The sequence below is a fragment of the Octopus bimaculoides genome, chromosome 23 (genome assembly GCF_001194135.2).
Source record: "Octopus bimaculoides isolate UCB-OBI-ISO-001 chromosome 23, ASM119413v2, whole genome shotgun sequence".
NCBI classification, from domain to species: Eukaryota; Metazoa; Mollusca; class Cephalopoda; order Octopoda; family Octopodidae; genus Octopus; species Octopus bimaculoides.
The window spans coordinates 13,469,018-13,476,395 of record NC_069003.1 but is presented as its reverse complement, the minus strand read 5'-3'; the positions used below and the strand labels follow the sequence as shown (position 1 = coordinate 13,476,395).

The window sequence follows — 7,378 nt, the reverse complement described above, 5'->3', positions numbered from 1 at the left end:
AATATTACCTGTTGATATTAATACTGCTTCTGTCACTAATAAATATTTTTTAACAAGCTCATTGGCTAATCATGACACCAGGGCCTGTTCTGGCACTGCTTTTCTATATATCGCTGGTGGGGTGGGGTGGGGATCAATTACTGCTATCTCTAGTGGTTGAGCGTCCATCATTGAAGAGACCAGGGATGGTTGAAATCACATGATCTGGTGGTCTCAGTGCTGAAAACGATGGAGATTTATCTCCAGCGCTAGCAATATAAAGAAGCAAGCATTTTGCAGCAAAAACCAATATGGTGTCTGCCACAGTATAGTTTAGTTTCTTTTAACAGAACCTCCACATTTAAGTAGGGATAAATATTACCTCCCAGTATTAATATTGCCTCTGTTGCTGATAAATATTTGAAAGTCTTACTCTTTTACACGTTTCAGTCATTTGACTGCAGCCATGCTGGAGCACCACATTTAGTCAAACAAATCAACCTCAGGACTTATTCTTTGTAAGCCTAGTACTTATTCTATCGGTGTCTTTTGCTGAACTGCTAAGTTACAGGGACGTAAACACACCAACATCAATTGTCAAGCGATGGTGGGGGGGATAATTACATCAACAAAGATACACACATAAATATGTGTGTGTGTGTATATTTATATATATATATATATATATATATATACGCACACACAACAAGCTTCTCTCAGTTTCTGTCTACCAAAGACTTTGGTTGGCCCAAGGCTATAGCAGAAAATACTTGCCCAAGGTGCCATGCAGTGGGACTGAACTTGGATCCATGTGGTTGGGAAGCAAGCCTCTTACCACACAGCCACTCCTGCACCTAGTGACATTTCTTCTGGATCTTATGTTGCAAGATGAAATACCACTGAGACCAACTTTGCCTTCCATCCATTTGGTGGAGTCGGTAAAATAAAGCACCAGCCAAGTATCTGGGTTGGTGTAATTGATTGCCCCTTCCCTTTAAAATCACTGACCTTGTACCAAAAATTGCAAACAAAGGCAGCGAACTAACAGACTCCTTAGCATGCTGGACAAAATGTTTAGCAACATTGTGTTTTGCTGTGGTTGATTTTGCTTTTCGTGCTTTAACCCTTTAGCATTTAAACCAGTTCTTGTGTCTCAAAGCATGCACAGAACCAACAAAGAACTGAGTAATACTTAGTTCCCCATGCACTACAGATTAAAGCAATAACATGTACAGCAACCACAACAAGGCTGCTATTCAGTGTACCACTTCTATGAAGGACAAGTGTGTGTCAACTGTGGACATCCCCACCTCTCCTCAGAGGATGGAAACCATATTACTTGTCACTTAAGAAAACTGGTCTTATTTAAGTGGTTAATGATGTCCTCGTTAATAATAAATACAAACAGCTTGCTTTTGATACACAATAAGCTAATTGGCCTAAATTATGATGGTAGTGGGGAACTGAAGCTCTTGAAAATGGGTGAATTACAAACTTTGGGAACACTTCTCTTTGTGACAAAGACAAACTTTGTTAAACTTTGGAATAATCCAGGGGATAGTATTTATCAACACAATCACCATAGCTATTTGGTCTGTTTAGTGGAGGTTATTAGGAAATTTAAAAAAAAACAAGAATTGAGAAATTTCAGGACCTAACCAGATAAGTGAAGAGATTGTTCAAGACTAAGACAATAATTATTCCTGTGGTAATTAATTGGACACAACACTCAAAATGCTACCTAAAAGACTGAAAGATATTTGGAATCGAGTCTTGTATTGTCAACCAGCAGAAAAGTACCATTCTATATTCTGCAAAAATCTTAAGAAAGATTTTTGAGATTTGAGGAGACTTGCTGTCACCTAACTTCGAGAGGACATTGCTGCCAAATAATATAGCATGTATAATAATAATAATAATAATAATAGTAATAATGATAATAATAATGGTTTCAAATTTTGCCACAAGGGTAGCCATTTTTGGGGTGTGGGATGTTGGTTACATCAGCCCCAGTGTTTCACTGGTACTTAATTTACGACCCCAAAAGGATGGAAGGTAAAGTCGATCTTGGCGGAATTTGAACTCAGTACATAGCAAGAGGTAAAATACTGCTAAGCATTTCGTTTAACGTGCTAACAATTCTGCCTTCAACAATGCCGCTGACAACAATGACAACAACAACAATGCTGATACAATACCTGGCAGTGGCTATCATGGCTTCTGATCTTAACTGATTGGAAGTGTTGTCATGTACATTGTTTTGTCTTGGTATAAAAAGATGGGCTACAGCAAATATTCTGCTCAATACCACAGATTTGCTTGTCAGTTGTTTGACCGTAACCAGTTGAGCATATCCCTTGGTGGCTGACAATATGTGCATCTCTGATCATGAGCAGAAGTAGTTGGGGAGCATCATAGTCATGTGTTGAGAGGAATTTTTGGGGTTTGGATAATTCACCTTTGGAAACATAGGTGTTTTGCTCAACATTCTTAAACAAACCTTATTCAAGGACCTTTTGAGCGGGATGGGCTACTCGACCTGAAGAAAATTCTAACTGGGCCCCACTTGCGAGGACATGCGCTGTTTATCTTGATATGAGATCACCTTGTCGCGCACATATGGTTGTGATGCATGTGCCTGGTGTACCCTTATCAGACGGGGAGTCATGATGGGTATAATGGGCTTCGTATATTTTACTCCAGTGTCACTTTGATGCCATGCACTGCTCTCTCAATAATAATAATAATAATAATAATAATAATAATAATAATAATAATAATAATAATCCTTCCTGATTTTGAAACAAGGTCAGTAATTTTAAATGAGCAATTAGTTGATTACATTGAGCCCAGAGTTCAACTGGTACTTATTTTATCAACCATCAAAGAATGAAAGGCAAGGACAACATAGGCAGGATTTGAACACGAAATGTAAAGACGGAAGAAGTGCTAAAGATTTTGTCAGCTCCTATTATAGGCACAAGGCCTGAAATTTTGTGGAGAGGGAATAAGTCAATTTCATCAATTCCGTTACTTGACTGGTATTTATTTTATTGACACACCGAAAGGATGGAAGGCAAAGTTGAACTCAGTGGCATTTCAACTGAGAATGCAAAGCTGTTGTTGCTTTTGTCATCAAAAATCTGTGGAATGGCAGAATTGTTTGAATGAGAGGAAAACTTGTGATATTTATATTTAATTATGGCCCCTTATGTTCTGTGTCCAAATCTCACCAAGCTCAACTTTCATCCTTCTCTTGTCAGCCAGAATTTGAGCAGTTACAGGTTTCAGTTCTCTGTAGTATCTTGTTGGCCACTTTCCCCCCCATCTTCTAAGGGTATTTATCTAATCTTCTAAGTTGTTTTTACAGCTATTCTGCATTTGAGATTTCCTATATTTTCTCTAACACATCAATTCATTCGCTGCTTCTAAATTTCTTTATAAAAAAAAATGTTCTCAATAAAATGAAATAAAGTAGCAGCAAAATGCTAGGGTCAACGCCCCATTCCCAAATTCATGGCATTTGTTGTCTATTTTATAAATTCTACTTAAAACTACTTCAAAGGTGACAAACTAAGCAGAACTGTGTTAGCATGCCAAACAAAATGCTCAGTGGCATTTCTTCTGGTTTTGATGTTCTGAGTTCAAATTCCGCTGAAGTCAACTTTGTCTTCCATCCTTTTGGGGAAATGATAAAATGAATACCAGATAAGCACATTCAATGTAATCAACTAGCACCCTTTGTCCCAAAATTTCAGGCCTTGTGCCTTTAGTAGAAAAAAATTATCACAACAACAACTACTACTACTACTACTACTACTGTTTACTATCACTCTTTATCATGTTTGTTTTAAATTGTTTTATATTGGGGTGGTGGTGGTGGTGGTGGAGGAGGAGGAGAAAATGGTAGTAAGTACAGTGATAAAAATACCAAATATATCTTCAGAATCAGGTGATGAGAGACAGACAGACAGACAGACACACAGACAGAAAAAGACTAAGTGACATTCATATTTCTTGAGTGAGAAGGAGAGGGAGTGGGGGAGGGAAGCGAGCCATGTCAATCCATTCATAGTAAAAACAAAAACAACAGCAGCAGAAATGGCTAATAACATCAACATTGCTATGGCAACTACTACTAAACTGACCTACACTACAGGTACAAACTACACTGACCAGACTTTCAGGACACTGATGGCCTAAAACAGTAGACAGATGTTACACAATTCAACCTGCATAAGTTAATGTGAGAGAAAATGAAATCGGAATTTTGAAAGAAGAATCTATGAAATTGTGTTAAACATTGAATGGCTGTGGAGGTTCACAAGAATAAAATAGTAATGAAAGGGGTCAACCAATAAAAAAAAATGGTTGAGAACCTCAGGTCTAGAACTTCTCATAATCCACATTAATTTATAAGCAGGAATTTCAAATTCCCACAGACCCCAGACTAGTTTACTGGTCTCTTGCACAGCACAGTTATTAATAAACTTGTAACATTTATACTAATATACAGGTGATAACTATTTAATGTAATTTTTTTTCTGTTATCCATTTCACAACTGCATCTAAAATAATATACATATTAAAAAATAAACAGAGTAACAGATGCAGTGTTAGTACCAAAAGGTAAAATATTCACCACTTTTTGTTTGCATTTGCATTAGAACAGAGGCATCTACCATTGGCAAGACAAAAACAGGCTGAAATCACGATATGGTAGGCTTGGCAGTTGAAGTAGTGATAGCTATGATGTGATTTTATGCACTGTAAAACCATGCAAGAGCTTTTCTCTCTTACTCTTTTACTTGTTTTAGTAATTTGACTGCGGCCATGCTGAAGCACCACCTTAGTGGAGTAAATTGACCCCAGGACTTATTCTTTGTAAGCCTAGTACTTATTCTATCGGTCCCTTTTGCTGAACCGCTAAGTTACGGGGACGTAAACACACCAGCATCGGTTGTCAAGCAATGTTGGGGGGGACAAACACAGACACAAACATATACACACACATGCACATATATATATATATATATATATATATACGACAGGCTTCTTTCAGTTTCCGTCTACCAAATCCACTCATAAGGCTTTGGTCGGCCCAAGGCTATAGTAGAAGACACTTGCCCAAGATGCCACGCAGTGGGACTGAACCTGGAACCATGTGGTTGGTAAGCAAGCTACTTACCACACAGCCACTCCTGTGCCTATGGTAAATATTGTGATATTTGTGTGTTGTAACCCAACATCCACTTTCAAGTGGTGAATATTTTATCTTTTGGTATTAATATTACTTCTGTCACCCTGTTTATTTTTAAATAGGCCCACTGGCTCTTAGCAACATCAGCACCTGATAGGGCCTTGTATTTCTATGTATATCACTAGTGCAGGAAGCAGTTACTGCTATTTCCAGCTGCTTGGTATCTACCACTGACAAGGCCAAAAGAAGCTGAAATCACATGACATGATAGGCCTAGCAGTAGAAATAATGGTGATTGTCTGCCACTGGCAATAGCTATGATGTGCTTTTACATACTGTAAAACCATATGAGAGTCTTTTCTCTCTTGGTAAATATCGCAGTATTTGTATGTTCTAATGCAACATTCACTTTTTAAGTGATGAATAATATATTGCTTAATATATTGCTTAAGTATCACCTCTCTCTCAATACTATACCCCCACTCAGCTGAGGGAGGGAGGCTTGTCTTACAAATACTTGATGATCTTACAAATCACCCTGTATACTCTGTGAGGTGGTTGCCATTAGGAAAGGCATCCAGCAGCTGTAGAAATTATGCCAAAGCAGACACTGGAGTTCATTGTAGCCTTCTTGCTTATGAGTTTATGTTGAATGATCCAATCCAGTCCAGTATGGAAAAAGGAAAGTTTCACAATGACGATGATGGTGTGTATGTGTGTGTGTGTACATATATTCATCCATATGTTTTCATGTGTGTTCTCCATTTCTCCATGGTAGCATAACCAAGACAACTACTATATGACTGAGGCATTATTTTACAATCAGATGCCCTTCCTATCAATAACCAAAGTGCAGAATGTGTAAGACAAGTATATGCGCATGTGCATGCAAACACACATGCACACAAACACAAACTTACCCATGTTATGCACACTGCACTACACAGCATATTCACAGTGTAGAAAGATGCATTACACTTAAAGTAGCTAAGTGCAGTAAACAGTCACTGACAAGATTGCGCACCTGTTGCATGAGTTGAGGAAGAGGAAGTAATGGTGGAAGTGTGCAACAGCAAAACAAAAGCCGCAGTGCAGCAAGATGAAGTGCATGAAACTGAGAACTGTGAATGCTAGTTGCACTAGTTTTAGCAAGGGTAAGATAGCAATGGCGGCGCAGGTTATGCAATAAACAATGTTAGCAGTGCAATGCGCAATTAGCAACCGTTGTGAACACCTGTTGATGTACCAATTAACAGGTGCAAAGAGGGAGAGGTAAAAATAAAATCTTGTTTTACAGGAAAACAAAGAACACGTGCAGTGACTGCAGAAAAACACTGCACCTGCTGATGATGAAGAAGTCACTGTACTCTGCACATTGTAGCAAAGAAACGATATTTTAGTTTTGGCTTGAAGAATATGCAGAAACTGGTGGTGGTGGTGGTGGTAGAAGTAGTGTTTGTTGATGGTGGGGTTGTTGGTGATGGTAGAGGTAGTGGTCTTGGTAGAGGTGTTGGTGGTAGTGGTGATAGAGGTGGTGTTAATGGTTGAGTTGTTGGTGATGGCCTTGGTAGAGGTGGTGTTAATGGTGGAGTTGTTGGTGAAGTTGATGGTGGGGGTGTTGGTGATAGTAGAGGTGGTGGCTTTGGTAGAGGTGTTGGTGATAGTTGTGGTGCTGAAAGAGGTGGTGTTAATGGTGGAGTTGTTGTTGGTGATGCTGATGGTTGGGGTGTTGGTGATGGTAGAGGTGTTGGTGGTAGTAGAGGTGGTGGTGGTAGTTGTGTTGGTAGAGGCATTGGCATTAATGGTGTTGTGGTGCTGGTTATGACAGCCACCACCACCACCACCACCACCACCACCACCACCAATTACCAGTTACCACCACTGATCCACCCCTACCAACACTCCATCACAACTAGCAGGGTGGGGGTGGAGTGTGCTTTCGATCAGAACAATATGCAAAAAGGAGAAGAAAAAAAAACAATAAAAAATATATGAAAACACATCAAGAACCCATAAAACAACTACAACAACAGTCAGAAATAGTTGTGTGTGTGGGAGAGAGAGAGAGGTAGGGTGGAAGAGAGATGACGGGGGGGGTGAAGTGAACTGTATGACAATCATCATCATCATAATCTGCATCAGCAACAATAGCAGCAAGCAGAGAGAGAGAGAGAGAGGGAGAGAGAGAGAGAGAGAGAG

At 39.2% G+C, this 7,378-nt stretch overlaps 1 protein-coding gene across 1 annotated transcript in view; it reads right to left on the bottom strand.

Annotated features, from left to right (window-relative positions):
* Window positions 1–7,378, bottom strand: part of LOC128250638 (calcium homeostasis endoplasmic reticulum protein-like) — a 36,329-nt gene that overhangs the window by 27,394 nt on the left and 1,557 nt on the right. The gene's annotated exons all lie outside the window — the stretch shown is intronic.